This window comes from Pseudophryne corroboree, chromosome 7 (genome assembly GCF_028390025.1).
Source record: "Pseudophryne corroboree isolate aPseCor3 chromosome 7, aPseCor3.hap2, whole genome shotgun sequence".
NCBI classification, from domain to species: Eukaryota; Metazoa; Chordata; class Amphibia; order Anura; family Myobatrachidae; genus Pseudophryne; species Pseudophryne corroboree.
In genome coordinates this window covers 464,330,124-464,352,751 of record NC_086450.1, presented here as the reverse complement: position 1 = coordinate 464,352,751, position 22,628 = coordinate 464,330,124, and positions in this window count along the sequence as shown.

Here is a 22,628-nt window from a genome sequence, read left to right as displayed (position 1 = left end):
TTATTTTATTTGTATCTTTGCTTGCTAGAAACAGCCCCATGTACTGTATACAGGATACTGTATTTACATTAAACAGTAAGTAAGTGCTTATGTGAAGTACTGTACTACAGATTTTTCATAGAAGATGCTCAGCCAGTTCGTATGTACACTGATCTTTTCCTGTGGTCATAATTATATTGACTGTAAGGTTCTTAAATGTATGAATGTTAAAAAAATTTTTAATAAAGTGTAAAGAAAAAAATAGCATTCGCCCACTCCAGGAATCAAACCCGGGACCATGAGCATGGGACCAAGTACACCTCACCGCTAGGCCACGACACCTGGTGATACAGATGCAAACTCAGGTGTGAATATAAGCAGTGATCCTTTTCAATTGGTTCTGCTTATACAGTATTGTCAATGGGACTTGGATGCTCACATAACCCTAACGCCAATGGACCACTGCTATAACAAGTAAGTTTGCATCTGTGTACACTATCTTTATTATTGATTAATTTATTTATTTTTTGGTCCCGACAGAGAATTCATATTTTTTACAGCATCCCTGAAGCACAGTGTTCATTAGTAAACCATGATGTATCAATTTGTGTGTGACGCCCGGGCCGCACATCACTGCCGAAATGACAGTCCAGGCATTGTGAGCCCGCAGTGTAAAAATATGCCTCCTTTATTTACATTGTGCTATACACTTCTAGTTCCTGATTGACTCTCTCCGTCTGACCTTTGGTCTATGTGTACAGCATAACATTACAATTGTCACTGGCCATTTGCCAGAGCTTGCTAAGAGTACACTATTACAGTATGATAACTGTAGTCTACTGTACTGTATATACATCTGCAGCTATTCACTCTACATACTGCACAGTACTGGATTAGTGGAGCATTAGCCAGCCAGTGGTGGAGATATGTATTGCATGCTGTGTATGTGGTCGCACTTTAACGTACCTTTCCTTGCAACACCTCAACAACCTGAGCTATAGCAAAGGCACAACAAATACTCCGTTAGGCGGAGAAACTGCAGCGATGAGGGAGGCTCCATCTGTAATCCATCATAAAGTGGAATTAATCCAAGTTGTCCACACTTGTTTACATTATAAATCTGAACATATAAAACATTAAACTCAAAATCTTCATAAAAAATATATAATAATATATATTATTTAACAAAAAGAGATGTTTTATTTAAATCTTCCCTATCCAAGGCATAATGCACATAATACAATCACACATCATGCAATCAATCAGAAGCGTTCACAATTCTGCAATGCAAATGCATGACCTGTTCTACACATGCGCAGAATGGGGCCTTGTTGGATCGCATACGTGATCCAACCTGAATTAGGCCCTCTGCACACAAACACTTTAGTGATACTTCCATAACAGGCCCATACAGTACAACAAAATATTTATGCATGTCTTAATAGCATTTCCCAGTCACCACCAAGGAATGCCCAGCACTTTTCCAAAACATCTTAATTGCAACTGCACCTTTGTTCGTACATTTTGAGTAACGCATGTACCAAATGTGTTTTTAGGGATTTTCCAGCATGAACAGTATTCAAACAGATCAACTGTTGTGTGTGACTCTGAATCCAAACCTTTATGCCTGGATAGCTGGAGCATTTGCTTTTCGGCTTCATATACCATTCAAAAATTCTATCCTTATTCAACATTTGCCAAAATTTGGATAGGCATAAGTTCTTCCTATACAGTACATGTACCATTACCCGAAGATTAATGATTTGTAATCCATTGTGATCTTAATTTTAGCATGCATCCTGAGTGATTTAGGAATCTTCACTGTTTATAATTAATACAGTTTTTCCGACTCATTTTTAATTTGTAATGCAACTAAACAAGGTTGTCCTTTGGCCCCATTGGTTTTAATTTTATGTATGGATTCACCAGTTAGAGTTACAGTATAATAGTGAAATCAGACATAGATATTAGAGTTGTAAAGTGATTTATAAACCATAATAGCTGTGTTTGCTGAACCTGTTAACTTTAATTTCAAATCCTGTAATCTCTATCAAAGATTTGGACTACCTACATTTAAAATTAATTATGCATAATCAGCGTCTCAAAATCTTGATGATCCAAAACAGGTTGTTGCAGTGGTTAGCTGGTATTCCATACATATGGCATCCATCACAAAATAAATATTTAGGATCTATTAGAACTAAAGAAAACATAGACCAATATAATGAAAATCCAGAACTGGCCCCAAGAAAACATGAGTGGAATTAAAAGATATGTAAAACATTATAATATCATACTATAGCTGGTAAGATAAAGGTAATCCAAATTAATATCTTCCCTTTATTATTATATACCTTAAAATTTGTATTGAGGTACTGGAAGGAGAGATGCTATTTGACCTCTTTTTGTTTCTTTTTAATCTTACCAATATACAAATCCTAAGTATTACAAAAAGATTATTAAAATGTGCGCTAAAACTATTTTGCCAAATCAATCATCCTGCTATTTTGGAGGTCCACACTACCCCACTCCTATGAGAAGTGTTTAATGTGGAAATGGTAAATATTACACGTTTAGGTTTTCACAGATATTCTAAATTTATATAAATTTTTATTGATAGATTAACGAATCTAAAATTTTTAATGATATGCTAACCAATAATGAATACACTGATCTTTGGAAACACAATGCATGTGCTTTCGTTCAAATATTTTATGAAAATTGAAAAGATTTGGAAATATGCCCCCTTATCACATCTTGCTATCTTAATACCAAAGTCTACTAGAAAAATATTTTTCTGATTAACTTGGCAACTATGATTGCTCAACTAATTAGTTTAACCATGATATGGAGTTGCTATGACACTAGAGATGTGATGGTTGATTTAAATTTTCCAGACCTGTTCTGTATGCCAAAAAAGTTTATACCTGCTTTTAGAACCACCTTCAGACATTCTTTGATAAAGAAATCTATGTTGAAAGCTGTCACACCTAAGGGCTGAGTTAGGCTTGGGTAGGAATGTGTGGAGCTGACTATGAGATAGTGCGAATTAATCAAGGAGGCTTTAATCAGCTTCTTCCCATAGAAATCAAAACTTAGCTGGGAAGATATGAGCTGAAGGTATTGGACTTTGTGAAGAGCTGTTGGTGCTCTAGCTGTGGCTAGCCAAAAGGTGTGAGAGGGAAAAGAAATAACTTTATTGTACTGGAATGAAAAACTGCTTGAGAACTTGAACTGTGGATAAATGTTTAAAACTGGAACAGGTGGATAACTGTTCAAGAGCTGGAACTGTGGATAACTGTTTGAGCAATGTAACTGTGAACAACTGTTCAAGAGCTGGAACTATGGATAACTGTTTGATAACTGAAAAAATAAATAAAACAAGTGAGCGCTAGTAAAATTGGCTATGAGACAAATATACTTTACATTGACTGCAGCTTCTCAATTTGAGGTGCTGAACCTCAAAAAATCATAGACAATGGTGAAAAACACAAAGAAGCGCTGTCATTGAAAGTATTATACAGTTTATTAAAAATATATATATATATAATAATCACAAGTTGGTGAATAAAACCTGGTATCCTCTAATTTGATAACACAGCATATATAATATAGCAAGCATCAATAATTATCAGTAGCAGCAAATGATGGACATATTAACAAATTCCCCTAAAACGATATAACCACCTGTGCTTCAGATGGTAATATAGCACTTGTAATTATAAAAGGCTCCTTGCTGGGAGCTCCACATGTGGGTTAATTAGACGTATAGGCTCATAAAATGATTTTATGGATTTAAAAGTCCATCCGTGGTGTGAATATAAACAGTTCACATTTGTTTTCTCCACTTTATAATATCTGCTCCCAATACTTATTCCGTATTTTGGAAAAGGCTTTTAGCAGGTGGTTTTAATTAGCACAATTCCGTGCACAGCACAATGACATTTAAACATGGAACGCTATTTTGACAGTCTCGTATTGTGCTTACCCCAACCTCTGCTGATTGCAATTATTCGGTAATTCCTTTGAAATGGTGGGCGCCGGCTGCCCACACCGCTTACTGCGGCACCGAAGGGGTTAAAATAAAGCAGAATGTATTGGTGAACTGAACGCTCAGGACCGCTCACTTGCAGTGATATAGCGGGAGCCGTCAGAGACGTGCCTGTAGCTGGAGCCGTTCGAAGACGTGCTTGTAGTCTCTGGTGATGGAAAGAAGCAGGATACCAGACGGGATACTAGGAGGAATGCTTGATGCGTTTCTCAGCCTCAATCCTGGGGCTGTTTCATCAGAAGTCCTGATGAAACAGCCCCAGGATTGAGGCTGAGAAACGCGTCAAGCATTCCTCCTAGTATCCCGTCTGGTATCCTGCTTCTTTCCATCACCAGAGACTACAAGCACGTCTTCGAACGGCTCCAGCTACAGGCACGTCTCTGACGGCTCCCGCTATATCACTGCAAGTGAGCGGTCCTGAGCGTTCAGTTCACCAATACATTCTGCTTTATTTTCACCCCTTTGGTGCCGCAGTAAGCGGTGTGGGCAGCCGGCGCCCACCATTTCAAAGGAATTACCGAATAATTGCAATCAGCAGAGGTTGGGGTAAGCACAATACGAGACTGTCAAAATAGCGTTCCATGCTTAAATGTCATTGTGCTGTGCACGGAATTGTGCTAATTAAAACCACCTGCTAAAAGCCTTTTCCAAAATACGGAATAAGTATTGGGAGCAGATATTATAAAGTGGACAAAACAAATGTGAACTGTTTATATTCACACCACGGATGGACTTTTAAATCCATAAAATCATCTTATGAGCCTATACGTCTAATTAACCCACATGTGGAGCTCCCAGCAAGGAGCCTTTTATAATTACAAGCTATATTACCATCTGAAGCACAGGTGGTTATATCGTTTTAGGGGAATTTGTTAATATGTCCATCATTTGCTGCTACTGATAATTATTGATGCTTGCTATATTATATATGCTGTGTTATCAAATTAGAGGATACCAGGTTTTATTCACCAACTTGTGATTATTATATATATATATATATATATATTTTTAATAAACTGTATAATACTTTCAATGACAGCGCTTCTTTGTGTTTTTCACCATTGTTTGATAACTGGACTGGAAACGGAATTTAGACCGGACTGGAACTGGAATGATGGCCGGACTAGAACCGGAATAATAGTTCTAAATTAACCTGAAGTACTAGCTAGGCTGAATCCTGAATGATGACATTGGTGTAGGAAGAGTGTTGACAGGCTGAATCTGGAATAATGCCACTGGGAAGTCACCTGATGAAATAACCAGAAAGATTTGAAGATAGAAGAGACTTGGATTACACCCGTAAACAACCTTTTATATTTTTAAATGTACCAATCATATTGAAATAAATATTACATTTATTAATAGACTCTATGGGGGGAATGCAAATGTTTGAAAAGTCGGTTGGATGTCTGTTTTATCCTATCTAATAGACAGGAAAAAACAGATACCCAACTGACTTTTCAAACAATTGAATACTCCCTATGTTTCTCCTAGTACTGTAGGTTGCATAAAATGTGGCACAAAAACAAGCTCCAAATTTTATTAGAGGTATTGCATTTATTAGGGGATATGTTTCTTGTATTCTGGACTTGTCCACTCTTCCACTTACATATTTTGGATGAAGGTATTTAATTACCTTGGGCTTAGAGATACAAGTGTCCTCAGATTCTATCTTGGCCATTAGAATTCATTATCTACAGTATACCCTTGTCAAACTGCTATATAAAACAAATAAAACAAATGTTTTATTGAGAAGCATATTTGATGAAGTAACACTGACTTGTGGTTTGGCAACACTGTGTAATCTTTCATCTAACATCAACAAATATTTGATTTACTGGTAATCTGTAGATATTAACATCATTTTAAATACTTGCAAATCATATTTCTTTCTGCAAACTTCACTGCTCTCTCATACAGCCACCACTCCTCCTTCTATTCTCATTTTACTACCAGTTTTCACCCCATCCACACTATGGCCAGGCTGGCAACCCCCATTACTCATTGTCTTTCTAATCCTTTATTCTGTCCCCTGTTACCACCTCTACCCCTCTCTCCCAGTCTCCTACATCTCATCCTCTCTCCTCTCCTCTGTCTGCCTCCCTACCCCTCTTCTGTTTCCTCATTGCAATTCACTTCTGCCCCTTCACACCATATATACCACACCACTCAACCCTGCTCTCTCCCTCCTCTGCCTGTCTCCTCACCTCTCCTCCACCAGTATCAAACTGCACTCCCTCCCTGTCTCACTCATGCAGTCTCCCTTCCTAGCCAAGGCCCCAGCACCATCATCACACCCTCTTTATCCTTTCCTTCCAAACTACTCCTACCTCAACGCTACAGCAATCCTGATAATCTCATTCACATCTCTCCCACAAACTCATACCCCCTATCCTGTGCACTCTGGAATGCCAGATCTATTTGCAACAAACTGGCCCCCACTCATGACCTTTTCATTTCCAACTCCCTTCACCTCCTGGCCATTACAGAAACCTGGATTACTCCTCATGACACCACTTCTCCTGCTGCTCTCTCTGCTGGGGGCCTCACATTCTCACACACACCCCGACCCGGGGGTCGCCATGGGGGTGGTGTTGGGATCCTTTTACCCTCAAGCTACACATACCAACTTATACCTCCAGAACCTTCTCTTACATTCTCTACATTTGAGGTCCATGCAATACTCCTCTACCAACCTACTAATCTTCAAGTTGCTGAAATTTACCGTCCACCTGGCATTTCCTCCAAATTCCTCGACAACTTTGCTTCCTGGCTACCTCTCTTCCTCTCTTCTGACATTCCCTCCATTTTTCTAGGTGATTTCAACATCCCTATCGATAACCCCACAAAATCACCTGCCTCTAAACTCCTTAACCTCACCTCTTCACTTGGTCTCTCCCAGTGGACGGCCTCACCCTCCCATGTGAACGGGAGCTCACTGGATCTGGTTTTCACTCACCGCTGTGATATTTCTGATTTCTCCAATTCCCCTTTTCCCCTCTCTGACCACCACTTGCTCTCTTTCAACTTATCTATCTCTGCTTCCCCATCTCTCCCTCCTAAGGCTACCATCACGAAGCGTAACATTGAGGCTATTGACACCTCATCCCTATCCTCCCTGTTTGACTCCCTTCTCTCTCCTCTTCTCTCTCTCACATGCCCTGAACAAGCCAGATCCCTATACAATGCATCTCTTACTTCTACCCTTGACTCTGTTGCTCCGCCAACCACTATTCACCCTCGCAGATCAACACCTCAACCCTGGCACACCAAATGCACCAGATATCTACAAAAATGCTCACGTACTGCCGAGCGACAGTGGAGGAAATCACGCTCTAAAGCAGACTTCCTCCATTTCAAATTAATGCTCTCATCCTTCAGTACTGCCCTTTCCCTTGCTAAACAATCATACTTCAAAATCGTCATTTCTACCCAGTCTTCCAACCCCCGGCGCCTCTTTGCCACTGTTAACTCCCTCCTCTGCCCACCACCACCTCCTCTCCCTTCCTCATTGTCTGCTCTTGACTTTGCCACTTATTTCACATCCAAGATTGACTCCATACGTCAGGATATCACATCCCACCAGACCAGCAACCAGCCACCACCCATCCCTTGCCACCCCTCCCCTTCCCTCTTACCAACTCTGACATCTTTCTCCCATGTATCTGGCGAGAAAGTCATGGCCCTCATCCGTTCCTCCCCCCCACAACCTCCCCGCTCGACCCTATCCCCTCTCACCTCCTCCGCTACCTCTCTCCTTCTGCCTGTTCCCATCTTGCCCACCTTCTCAATCTCTCCCTTTCATCAGGCACTGTCCCCTCTGCCTTCAAGCATGCTCTTGTCTCCCCTATTCTTAAAAACCTACCCTTGATCCTAACACTCTCTCCAACTATCGACCCATCTCTCTCCTCCCCTTTGCCTCCAAACTTCTTGAGCGTATTGTCTATAATCGCCTCACTGCCTTTCTTTCCTCTCACTCACTGCTTGACCCATTCCAGTCTGGTTTCCATTCTCTCCACTCCACTGAAACTGCCCTCACAAAAGTCTGCAATGACCTCCATGCAGCCAAATCTATGGGCCACTACTCTCTGCTTATTCTTCTTGACCTCTCTGCTGCTTTTGACACTGTGGACCACCCCCTCCTTCTGCAAATCCTTCACTCTCTTGGTCTGCGTGATACTGCCCTCTCCTGGCTGTCCTCCTACCTCTCTGATCGTTCCTTCTCTGTCTCCTCTCATGATGCTACCTCCCCCCCACTTCCACTAACTGTTGGTGTCCCCCAAGGCTCTGTTCTTGGTCCTCTCCTTTTCTCTCTCTATACGTCCTCTTTAGGTAAACTCATTAGTTCTTTTAACTTCCAATACCACCTCTATGCTGATGACACTCAAATCTACATCTCCTCCCCTGATCTCTCCACGGTTCTCCTCACTCGTACCTCAAACTGTCTTTCTGCTATCTCTTCCTGGATGTCTCAGCGCTTTCTTAAACTCAACATGTCTAAGACTGAGCTGATCATCTTCCCACCCTCCCGCACAGCCTCACCTCCCACAATCTCATTATCCATTGATGACACGACTATCTCCCCTAGCCCCCAAGTACGCTGTCTTGGCGTAATCCTTGACTCCTCCCTCTCCTTCAAACCACACATTCAGCACCTCTCACAAACCTGTCATTTTCATCTCAAAAACATTTCCAGAATCAGACCTTTTCTCCTAGGATGCCACTAAGATCATTATTCACTCACTGATTATTTCCAGACTGGACTACTGTAATCTCCTCCTAACTGGCCTCCCTGACAATTACCTCTCTCCACTCCAATCTATCCTCAATACTGCTGCCCGGCTCATCTTCCTCACCAAACGCACTACGTCTACCTCCCCTCTCCTACAGGCCCTCCACTGGCTTCCCTTCCCTTTCAGAATCCAATTCAAACTTCTCACACTCACTTACAAAGCTCTCACCCACTCCTCTCCCATCTACATCTCTGACCTTATCTCCCTTTACTCTCCCACCCGTCCTCTTCGCTCTGCTAATGCACGCCGACTCTCCTGTGTTCTGATTACTTCCTCCTACTCCTATCTCCAAGATTTTTCACGTGCTGCTCCCTTTCTCTGGAATTCTTTACCTCTCCCCCTCATACTCTCCACCTCTCTACAAAACTTCAAACGGGCTCTTAAGACCCATTTCTTTACCAAACCTAGCCAAATCTCAACCTAACCCTCTGTTCCGCGCTCTCTATGTACCCCATCTGTGTCACCCATGTCTGTCTACTCCTCCCCTTAGAATGTAAGCTCTCACGAGTAGGGCCCTCTTCCCTAATGTGCTTATACGTTTCTTACTTTAATAATCCTCAACTGCCCAGATCCCACAGTTTTTTGGCCACCTGGAACTTATCTCTATGTTTACTGGTGTAGCTATGCTTAGTTGCCCTGTACTTGTCCTATATTGTCTTCAACTGTAAGTCACTGTTTTCCTGTTTTGATTATGTGCATATGTACTCTGTAATTGGGCGCTGTGGAACCCTTGTGGCGCCATATAAATAAAGGATAATAATAATAATATACTATGCCATCCCCCTCCCCTTAATAAGTGAATGGCAAAATCTGATTTAATTTTAACATAAAGACTTTGGGTTTCCTATATTATTTCTACCTCTGCTTGCTCACCAATTATAAAATGGCTTCTATGGCATTTGTCTATTACGGAGGGAGTTCCTGTGCTAGACCTCCTTCTCTCTGCAACAACCTTAATGAAACTCCTGGAACCCTTTTGACTCTGGCTACTTCTCAATTTGATATTTTTTCTTGGTTTATGTGTCCATGGTGGTTCCTATGGGACAACCTCCAGCTGGTCCTATACTGATTCACATTACACTTCTACTTACTCTATTGTGACTGTAATTGGTGTGTCTCCGTGGCTTCTTGTACCCTTCCCATTGTCCACTTCTGCTTCACACTCTATATTTTTTCAACACTTCCACTTTTTGAATGTATAATTTTTTATTAAAAAATAATAATCGCCATTAAATAATATAGTATGATGGATTGTCAGAGAGAATACATATAGGACATCAGCAATGAGCCCAACATAACAACATAACTTGATGGCTGGCGGTCTTTCCCCACCACACACACACCAGATACAAAAGTGTCTTTTGTATGAAGCAAAAAAGGAGTGGCTTGTGATGAATGAAGGATCACAGCATTGACACATACTCTTGTTTTGTACCAAGCAGTGGAATTGAAAAAAAAAATGTATTTGATTGTGAATCAAGCATAGTAAGGAGAGGGTATAATTTTTCCTAAAATTTGCCAACACTGGATTCCTTATGAAGGGTAGCATTGACCCGTCCATGCAAATAAAAAAACAAAACCTAAATTTATGAGCAAAAAAAGGAAGAGCAGAATGGCCATTCTGTATCCAATATTAAAAAAGACATTTGCGTGCCACTGCCGAGATTATTAATAAAAGTTTTACCCATTGGTCAAGTATAACCAAGACTGACCATTCACGAGTAAGGGGAACATATTCTAGTAAATGAGTATATGTATAATCTTGAACATGACATCAAAACAACTTATCGAGGGCGCAATCCCACATACAATGTACAAAAGATGCATCTGATGTCTCACACATCAGGCAATCCCTAAAATCTGAGAGGCCCATAGTACTGCAATGATGAGGGGACAATAAACCATAGTGGTAGGTGCTCAAAAAATCTCCCTATAAGAGCAGGCTGTCAACATCTAACATGAATAGGTCAGGGAGTGGAACACTTGGTCTAAAGAGAGGGTGGAAGGAGTCTGGGTCCAGTTTGACAAGACTGTAACAATCTTAAGGCGGGTACATACTACCCGATTGTGGAATGCTGGCGACAGATGACTATATCGTTGAACGATATAGTGTTCAATGATATAGTGCGTACACACTGAACATTATCGTTTAATGATAACGTTCAGTGACGTCACCGCCGGCATTCCCGAACTTGCAGGTCAGCCAGACATTGACGGGTTGAGCTACATGTCAGCTCAATATTGGTGATCGCTGAATGGTGTGAGGGAGCATGCATTGTTCATTGGTCACCAATATTGCCCCCATACACACCGGACAATATAGGCCTAAAAGTAAATGATAATGACACTTTCATTGTCATTATCGTTTATTTGTTAGGCTGAAATCGCTAGTGTGTACCCACTCTTTAGCGTTATCCAAAGAAATACTGTACATAGAGAGCTATAAAGTACACTAAGATGATCATGTTATTGTTTAGTAACAGACGACCTAATAAGGAGTCAAGAGTTTTTGATCAGTCAGCCAATGAAAAGGAGGCAATGACTGAATGGGCATAATGAAGTGGTTGAAGAAAAGCAAAAGTATGAGTAGGGGGTAGCTCAGATTTATAACCTTCCTCTTATGTTTTAACCTGTTTAATACAATTTCAATAAAGAGAAAAAAAAGGCAATCTTAATTTACAAAAAAAAGCATTGATTTAGGGCCTTATTCAAGTTTGTTAGCAAACCAAAAAAAACACACTACTGTAATGGGCAAAACCATGTTGGACTGCAGGTGGGGCAGATGTAACATGTGCAGAGAAATTTAGATTTGGGTTGGGTGTGTTCAAACTGATATCTAAATTGCAGTGTAAAAATTAAAGCGCCAGTATTTACTGTACCATGCAAATAAACAATATAACCTTCCCAAATCTAAATCGCTCAGCACATGTTACATTTGCCCCACCTGCAGTGCAAGATGGTTTTGCACATTAGTTTACTTTTTTTGTTTTGTTTGCTAACAAACCTGAAAAACCCCCTTAGTTCAAATCACTCAAAAAGTGTCATCCTTTGCAGTTTCCTGGAAAGTTGTTTTTGAATCAGTTGCACTATTTTGGACTGTGTCTAAGACTGTAATGTGCAGAAATGGAGAATAAAATGTTTTTGTCATAACTCTAAAAATGTTATAATCAACCCCCAAGGGGAGAGTATATGGCTGATGTAATTAACATAATTTTTTTTTTTCTGTCCCCGAGGTAACCTGTTAGGAATTACCAAATATCAAAGGGATCCACACCATATAAGTAAGGCTACATCCTTCCTTGTGTTCTGTGTTCTGCTGATTTACAGGTGAGCTGTGATCCTACCACACATATGTAATGTGCTGCACTATGCCTCTGTAACTGATCTGTGATTGTTATTGTGTGGCAGAAAACAGTCTTTTTTCTTGAGGTTTTTTTTTTTAATCACTTGTTGTATGCGTAAGACTCATTGCTTTCTCACAGCCACAGTAGGGGTAATAACTTAAAATTGTCAGTATTTTTTTGGGCGAAAGTTCTTTTACAACAAGGGAAGTACATTATTTTCCTATGTGTGTTTGTTGAGCTTTCTAGGACTCAAACTAATGTCTTTAAAAAGCTGCTAGCACATAATGTGTGTTTGCCATATGCTGCAGACTGTAGTAAACATAAATGCAACATTTCAATATCTGAAAACTAAAATAACTGTATAAATACAACTATACGGCATTTTGTGCTAATAAAACATAGGATTTCACAGAAGTAGCAAACAAATAAGTGAAGGAACACAAAGGTGGTAACAGTATGGACAGTGTAAGGTTTATGTGGGCAGGAAGCTGCAACCTCTGTGCACCGGATTCCATGTCCGATGTTTAGTGAATGCAGATTAAGTATACAGACTATCACTTGCAGCTTCCCTCTTTTTGAAGCCCAGCATTACTGGCCGCCCCTGTCTCTTACCCTCATCCCTTCATTACTACCTATACAACATTCATGAACTTAACTTGAGAGCTATATTCAGTCATACCACCCTTTATTACATTTTAAAATGCTGACATACTCTGGATTCGAACCCATTGCCTGTGGCATTGCAGTCATACACTCTATTTATTGAGCTATCGGCCCTTGCATAAAAAGGTAGATCATTCAAAGCTAGAGAATTCTAACTATTTGAAACTAACCTTGTACTTTGTGAAAAAATGATCAGCATTGCGGCTGAGCTTTCTACAGTATGTTATGTGTGGCTGGATGAGATTGGATGTGTGACTGTACACTACATAGATCTGCTCAATTGCAATGCTGATTATTTTTTGACAAAGTACAAGTAACTTCATATTGTTAGAAATCTCATAGTGTTTATGCAGTATCAAATAGATCAATGAGTAGGGTTTATGGCAGTATATTGAAATGTGTTGTTTAATAAAGGGTACTGCAACTGAATATCAGCAAGCTCTCAAGTTAAGTGCATGAATGTGGTAAAAAGAGGATTTGTGTCCAAATCCATTTTCATGCAGTATTCTTTAAATGTGTGTGTATAATACATATATATATCATGATCTTTCTCTGCAATCAATTTTGTTGTGCCCCATACCCACTTGTCTCTACTACAAACATACATACTGTAGCTTTTAATCCCTTACCAGCGCATGTGGATCCCAGATGCATATGTGACTCTCCTGGATATAAATATTGCATACAGTATGAACACTTAGAGGCAGATGTAACAATGAGTGATATTCTTGTTATCACTCATTACGAATGATAAATGGTGCTCCAGCCAATCAACTGCTGTCATTTTTCAAACACATGACAGTGATAACAAGAATATCATTCATTGTTAAACTTGTTGAAATTTAGCATTTTTTTAAGTTGGTACTTTTATTAATTGCCTATACTGTATGTTAAAGTGTGTCAGTATGCAGCTGAGAATAAAAGTGGGTACTCCCATCTGATTGGGGGTACAGATATCTAAAGAGGTCTTACTGCACTCTGCACTATAACTAGATGGTCTTGTTTATGGAAAAACAGAATGTAAAAGAAAAAAGAATGTTATTAAAACAATTTTAAAATAAAGGGCCATACTGTAATAGACACTATAACATGTACTGCAGTTTCAGAATATACAATAAAAATGCAAAGTACAAAAGTCCCAGTATCATCACCAAGTGTGTTTCTGCTGCTTCATTTTCATTTATTGGCCCGGCCTTTTTCAATTTGATTTGGATATTTGATTGGGTTGTATAAGTTCAGAAGAATGTTTAACATGCTGAATTAAATAAATGCACATTTAATTAAAAGAAATGTTGCAAAATTTGATGACCTCTTTTTGATGTCTTGGCTGTTTCTCTGTCACAAGGCTAACATGGTGGGATGATTTTTCTTTTAGATTTAGCCTTAACACAATGGTAGAACATTACACGTACTGTACATAACTACTGTGGGGCACTCTGGTTGAAGTTGATACCAAATTCAACGGTGCATGAAGTGTTAGGAATGGTTATATATTATCTGTAAAGCATTGCATGATATTGAACTTGTCTATATTTATTATTTATTTATTATTTAGTTATTTATATAGCGCACACATATTCTACAGCGCTTTACAGAAAATATTTCTGCCCATTCCCAGTGGAGCTTCCAATCTATATTCCCTAACGCAGGTACACGCACACACATTCACGCTATGGATAATTTTCTTGGGAGCCTATTAACCTACCAGTATATTTTTGGATTGTGGGAGGAAACCAGAGCACTCGGAGGAACCCACACAACACAGGGAGAATATACAAACTCCACACAGTTAGGGCCATGGTGGGAAATGAACCCATGACCTCAGTGCTGTCAGACAGTAATGCTAACCATTACACCATCCGTGCTGCCATACAGCTTTCAATAAGACAATAAAGGTGATAACTTTTATACGTTGTGCATGCAGTCCAATCGTGTTGTATGTTAATAAGTATCTAGTTACTGTGTGATTGTTACATATTCTTTAATTTACAAATCTTTTTTAGAATGTTTGGTTTAATGAGTTTTATTTTTACTTCAACAATTTGCTTCTTTAAAGTAATATATGCGCACTTTGGGCCTTATTCAGCGTCAGTTACAAAATGGCAAAATCACAATTTGGACGATTATCGGCAGACAGCGCATGCGCTGAAAACGCATTACGGATGTGCAAATCCTAAATTGTGATCGCAATTTGATTGACAGATAATGACCATTTGTGGGTGTGAACATGGTATTTGTGGGGAGTGGTTAGAAAAATGCAGACAGGTCATGGCTGTTTTCGGGGCTTGTCTCTGATGTCAGTTGCAATGGACTGCATTCTCATTATTCTGAGTAGCCCTGGGTCAACCGCAATTTTCGATGGTACTTGATTTCTGCGTATACATAACAATTTTTGGGTGGTTCTTCACATGCGATTTTTAGCTGAAGCAGGATTGAGAAAACCGCAATTTCTATCTCAATAGCGATCCAACCTGAATTAGGCCCTTTGTACTGTATGAGTTGGCTCCAGATGATAAATAACAAAGTACTGTTATAAACTCTTGACTTCTTGAACCACAAACTGAGGTATATCAGCAACATACTGTAAATCTTCAAAACTGTATCTAATATTAACACCTATCAGTATTAAGCAAGGGTATGTCTATATTGTTTCTATAATTATGTTTTTATAATATGCAGACATATATAGTGGCAGATGCTCAATTAGCTTAGTGATATCATTCAGGTGCTTGAAAGGGAGGGGTATTTCTAAGCAAGAAAAAAAGGGCATTTTGTTTCCCCCAGCACTATGAATGATAACAGTAACTAGATTTAAATCCAACACAATATTAGAATTCAGAGATCTCGGTTACATATATTTGTGCAAATGTATGAATAAGCCCCAAAGCCGCATCAGGGCATCTCTGTATATTTGGGGTCCCTAGCGCTATATCTAGGTGCAGGGTGTGGCACCCCAAAACACCAGCATAAACCAGAAAGCCCAGGGAGGGCATACCAGTGAAACAACTATAGTGTTAATAAATCAGTGTTAGGAAGCCAAAGCTAAAAAGAAGGTGATACAAAAATGAGATGTAATTAAAATGGAAAAATAGTGTTGAAGAAATGAGTATGTGAAAAGTGTTAATAGAATGTAAAGGAATGCTACACTAAAGCCATCCAGCTCAGCCAGTCCAGAGGCTCCACACCACACACCTCCATTACCGCAATCTGGGTCTATGATTAACCAGCAAGGAGCCACATGATAATGGCTCCTTACTTAAATATATCTAAGCTAAGAGCTACCTACCTTGGAGCAACCCCATAATGCTCCATATGGCATGTCAGGGCCTGCACCTCCTCCAAATGCAGGAACCTCTCTGCATCTCACAACAGACATATATAGTGGCAGATGCTCAATTAGCTTAGTGATAACATTCAGGTGCTTGAAAGGGAGGGGTATTTCTAAGCAAGAAAAAAAGGGCATTTTGTTTCCCCCAGCACCCTGAATGATAACAGTAACCAGATTTAAGTCCCACACAATATTAGAATTCAGAGATCTCGGTTACATATATTTACGCAAATGTATAAATAAGCCCCAAAGCCGCATCAATGCATCTCTGTATATTTGGGGTCCCTAGCGCTATATCTAGGTGCAGGGTGTGGCACCCCAAAACATCAGCATAAGCCAGAAAGCCCATGCCGATTTTAAAGATTGATCAGGTTGAGAATTATATGAATTTCCAGTGGGTTTTTGATTCCATAAGTTCCACACTTTTATCCCTCCTGATTGGCCAGGCATTATTGGATATGTACTCATAGTGGATGATCCACTTTTTGCCGATGTTAATATCCCAGAGCAAATGAACCATTGATTGTTTGAGGCTTATTACTCAAATAAGATGTACCCCTGATGAAGTCTCTGTGAGAGACGAAACGCGTTGGTCTATCAGATTTGTTGTGATCTGACCTCCAATTTATAATCCTTGAAGGAGGAGTTCGCAAAATAAATATTTGTACATCTGCTCTTATGTGGACCACCACTGGATGTTAGTGGTGGTTGAAATGTTTTATGGACAGTTATATCAATACAGTATCAGATGATCTTTTATACATTTTAATACATTTTGTATATTGGAACACATTGTTTGTTTTTCTAAACAAGATTTTATTTGACATTAGGTAATTCTGTCACAAAAATACAGGTGTTATAACAACCCGAATGCGCCAATTACACTAATACTACATATTTGTTTTTTGGTTCCTCATAACAGGGAACCTAGTGTAATTAGGCAGCCAATCTTAATTATTGAATGTGATCTCCTCCCTATTACTCTATTTTCAATCAGCGCAGAAAGAGGGTTTTTTTTTGTTATATATATATATATATATATATATATATATATATATATCAATTAATACATTACAAAAACAATAGTGCATGTTAACATATTCTCATTTGAGCAAAGTTCTCACCCACTGGCACAATATGTTGAATTAAGTAGTCCTTCTTTTAAATGCCCATTCCTATAGTGCTCACAATTCCATGGATTAGTAGAAGAGTTTATTCCAAGAGCCAATTCACCTTTTATGGTAAGTATTTCCCACCCGAGGATCACTCTCCTAGGCCAAATGCAGATAATAGGCTGGAGTCCTCAAGTCAATCGCGGTCTGGGCTCTCAATACTGTTTTACAGGATAGTTCAGCAAGTTCTATGTGATGGAGTGCAATCCCTGAAGGTTGATATCGGAGCTGGTTCAGGCAAAAGAGGTAGACAGTAGTCCAGTGGGTAGATATCCAATGTGTTTCGCTGATTCAGATGGCAGCTTTATCAAGGTATCAATGCCAGTGACGGGCTACTTAGTCATGCGCATGCGCAATGTCCAATCTGCACATGTGCATGACTCTTTCACCCTGCGGGGAACCAGCAATGCCCAGAAGGCTTGTGTGAAGCCAAAAGGGCAGCACTGGCTCCCCATTGCTGGCAGTGGGTACCATACCGCTCTCTCCAGCAGTAGCTGGCGAAAGCGGTACAGAGGCAAAGAGTGGTAAACCTAGTTTACAACTGTTTGATGAATACTGAATGGATGACAAACCCCTTTAGCAACTCCTAAAGTGTTTAAGCATTGTTGATAAATGGGGGCCTTAGAGAGGTGTTGGGAGATAAATTCCTTACTAAGCTAATCTTCAGTATACAGATGTGTCCACATACATCTTTGCTATATCCCCACAAATACCATGTTCACACCCACAAACAGTCATTAGCTGTCAATCAAATTGCAATCGCATTTTAGCGTTTGCACATTCCATTGCATTTGTAGCGCATGCGCTGTGTGCCGATAATCGTCCGATTTGCGATTTTGCAATTTTGTAACTGAAGCTGTATAAGGCCCAAAGTGCACAAATATTGCTTTAAAGAAGCAAATTGTAGAAGAGAAAATAAAATTCATTAAACAAAATATTCTATTTATTTTATTCTAATGGTATTTATAGGAGATTGACTATCTCCATATAGCAGCTGCTTAAATAGAAACAATCCATAATAGCACCTGTAATATCTACAGTACTTGGTAGAAATTGCTTATGTCACTGGCAGTGATAGGCTGCCGTAAGGAGAGCGGAGAACAGCGATAAGGAGTCAGACAGTGCCGGACCTCGCCGGAGAGAGAAGTATTGCATTTTTGTTTATATCACAGTGCTACTAAATGAAAAAATGCAGCTGGTGTTATTTTTCTTTAAAACATGGGTCTGTAAGTAGTTTATCCCACTCTTTAAGATTCACTCTGGACGTAGAAGGTGGCAAGATCCTAAGTGTCCAAAATAAAAAGTAACACCCATAAGGGAAAGTTTCTTAACATTTCCATCTCTAACTTAACCCAGAGATTGGCACTAGTGATACCAGACCAATTGCTAATCTAATTAATTAAACAAGAAATTTGATACAATTCTAAATGAGGTATTCCTCCATATGATCTAGGCAGAATGCAGTAAGGTATTTTTTTGCCAATGTACATCTCTTAGTGTACCGAATATATCCATACACAGATATATAGCATGAAATCTTTGAAACCAGGAGGGAAGAAGATGTCTCAGAATAGAGCAGAAAAAGTACAATATTTTGGGGAGAAAGGACTTTTTAATGACCATTTGTCCCATTCAAGAAACCTTTTGATTCATCCCATTTTTCGTATAGTCAGTGAGTTGTTGTAGTAACGGGCCATAATTATAGACAAGGAGAGTTTCCTCTGTAGCTGTGAGGGAGATATCCAGATATTTAAGGGAAAGAGATTTTCATGAATATATACCTATATTTTGCTGTAAGAGACAACAATAATGAGGGTGGGATATTGATAGGGAGCACTTCAGTTTTGGATATGTTTAATTTATAATAAGAGGCTTTAGAGTAGACATCCAGGATATAATAATTGGCTGGGAGAGAGGTTTCTAGATGGAAAAATAGAAGAGGAGAACATGATCAGAAAGTAAGAACATGCTATGTTGTTATGTGTCCATTTAAGGCAGACAGGGCTGGACCTCAACGGACCTCGCAGGAGAGGTAAGTACTGCTGAATACCAGCTGCCTTTTTTGTTTGTATCACAGTGATACTAAATGAAAAATGCCGCTGGTGTTATTTATCTTTGATAACTGGGGCCCATAGTACAGTATCTGCATCTACATATGGATGGAGGTGTAAAAGCAACTATTATATCAACATCATAACCTGAACTGAATCATAAAATGAATTTCCCTCTGCCAGTAATGTAACAATTGACAGAAACAGAAACATTTTTAATACAAGAAGAAATCTGTTCAATGGGGGTCATTCCGAGTTGTTCGCTCAGTAAATTTCTTCACATCGCAGCGTTTTTCCGCTTAGTGCGCATGCGCAATGTTCGCACTGCGACTGCGCCAAGTAAATTTGCTATGCAGTTAGGAATTTTACTCACGGCTTTTTCTTCGTTCTGGTGATCGTAATGTGATTGACAGGAAGTGGGTGTTTCTGGGCGGAAACTGACCGTTTTATGGGAGTGTGTGGAAAAACGCGGGAGTGGCCGGAGAAACGGAGGAGTGTCTGGGCGAACGCTGGGTGTGTTTGTGACGTCAAACCAGGAACAACAAGCACTGAACTGATCGCAGATGCCGAGTTAGTCTCGAGTTACTCAGAAACTGCACAGAGATGTCTTATCGCAATATTGCGAATCTTTCGTTCGCAATTTTAAGATGCTAAGATTCACTCCCAGTAGGCGTAGGCTTAGCGTGTGCAAAGCTGCTAAAAACGGCTTGCGAGCGAACAACTCGGAATGACCCCCAATGTACAGTAAGTGATATCCATTGTTCTGCTTTTCTACTACATTTATGTGTGAGAAGCCACGAGGGTTCTATTCAGCACTTAGACAAGTACCTAGGCCAGGACAGTTCCTATTTCACCACAGTTAGATGGTCAGCATACTGTATATGTTGCTCTATTTTAACTTTTTTTTCCTATCTTTATTTTTCTTTTTCTTATTGTCTTTAGACAGGAGAACAAGAGCGCGCAGGATGCAAAATTACTAATTTACAACAAAAGTTCTCATCTCTAACCCAATAATATGTCCCCAGCAGAGTAACCACTATAAGTTATACAGTAATAATGATTCTTTGCAGGTTAACCTCAATATAGCATGGAGAACAAGACCTATATTAAAGGATTCAACTTGGTACCATTTTCCGCAATATCTGGATATACATCATTAACTACCAGCATGATATTCTTTATATACATCTTTGGAGTGCTCGTCAATTCTAGTATAATAACAGTGATATGTTTTGATAACAAGTTACACACCCCCATGTATCTATTTCTCTGTAACCTGGCCTTAGTAGATATCTGTTATACAACCACTACTGTACCTAAACTGCTGCACATGTTACTATCTGGAGATAATACAGTGTCCTTCATACAATGCTTCACCCAGTTGTACTTTTATGTTTTGGTTGGTAGCGTAGAAGAGACTCTAATATTCATAATGGCATATGACCGATATGTTGCTATATGTGATCCTTTACACTATAATGTTATCTTAAGTAGGAAACACTGTATCTTATTGGCATCTGCCACTTGGAGTCTAGGATTCATTCATGCATTTCTGTTTTCAATTCCAGCCTCACATTTGTCCTTCGGCCATTCTCGCACCGTACACCAGTTTTTTCTGTGAAGCAAAAGCTCTGATTGACATCTCCTGTGCTGGCATTGAGGAGTTTTATATTTTGTTCTATGTTGAATTTTTGTTATATGGATTTTTTCCAGTAATGTTCATTTTGACATCATACATGAAAATTATCAGGGTCATCTTGCAGATAAAATTTAAGGATGGTAGAAAGAAAGCCTTCTCCACCTGCTCATCCCATCTCACCGTTGTCATTATGTACTATATAACGGCTTTGTGTGTGTACATGATGCCACCATCAGAATATTCCGATGTCCTTGAACCAGTATTTACTTTACTGTACTCAGTTGTAACTCCCATGATAAACCCTCTGATCTACAGTCTACGGAATAATGATGTGAAAAGTGCTCTGCTGAGGCTACTGTGGGGAAGATAAAAGGAGAGATTCAATTCTTTTTTCACGTCTAATCTCCCGTTTAAAGTCATGTGAGATCAGAGGCGTGATATTCAATTAATTTTTTTATCTTGCACATCGTGCCCAAAAAGACTGGGTTTAGCCACGTTACCCAACTAAACTAATGGGCATGACATGAAAAGTGGCGTTTAGGCACCAAAACGGATCACTTTTCACACATTTAATTTATCTTTCCCCGTGGGGTGCAATCTGAAATGCTGGCGCCAGCAGCTGTTCATGTCCAACAGGATCAACAATTAAATTTCTCTTTCCCATGCCCAGCAGCTGTCAGTGCCACGATACACAATTGAATCCCACCCTAAGTGTTGAACAGTAATGGAGAACGTGAAGATTTTTCTGCTTACCTGATCTCAACATCAGGATCCTCCAATGTCCTAGAGCAGGTGTTTATAGTAGTGGATACAGTTGTCACACCCATGACTAATCTTATAATATACAGTCTATGAAATAAAGAAATGAAAAGTGCTCTGCTAAGACTACTGGATATCAAATGAAGTGTTAATAATGTGATATCACTTTCATTTTGTGCAGCTTTTGTTATTACAAAATTATTAATAAATAATCATTTAGATTTGACACATTTTTCTAAGTTAAAACACATTTTATTTTATATTTGGATACATAAATAAACATAGCTATTTAACTTTTATGAAATGTATAATTTAAAGCAAGTTGATTAATAAACAACAACATATATGAATATGAGAGATGTGCGGCGGACACTTTTCGTGTTTTGTGTTTTGGTTTTGGATCTGGATCCCCGCTCGTGTTTTGGATCTGGATTGGTTTTGCCAAAACCACCCTTTCTGCTTTTGGTTTTGGATCTGGATGAGTTTTGAAAAAAACATTAAAACAGCTAAAATCACTGAATTTGGGGGTAATTTTGATCCTATTGGTATTATTAACCTCAATAACATTCATTTCCAGTCTATTCTGAATACCTCACAACTCACAATATGGTTTTTATGCAAACAGGTTGCACCAAGATCGCTGGATGACTAAGCTAAGCGACAAGATTGGGTGGCACAAACACCTGGCCCAATCTAGGAGTGGCACTGCAGTGGCAAACAGGATGGCAGTTTTAAAAACTAGGCCCCAAAGAGCACATAATGCAAAGAAAAAAAAGAGGTGCAAAATGGAATTGCCCTTGGGCCCTCCCACCCACCCTTATGTTGTATAAACAGGACATTCACACTTTA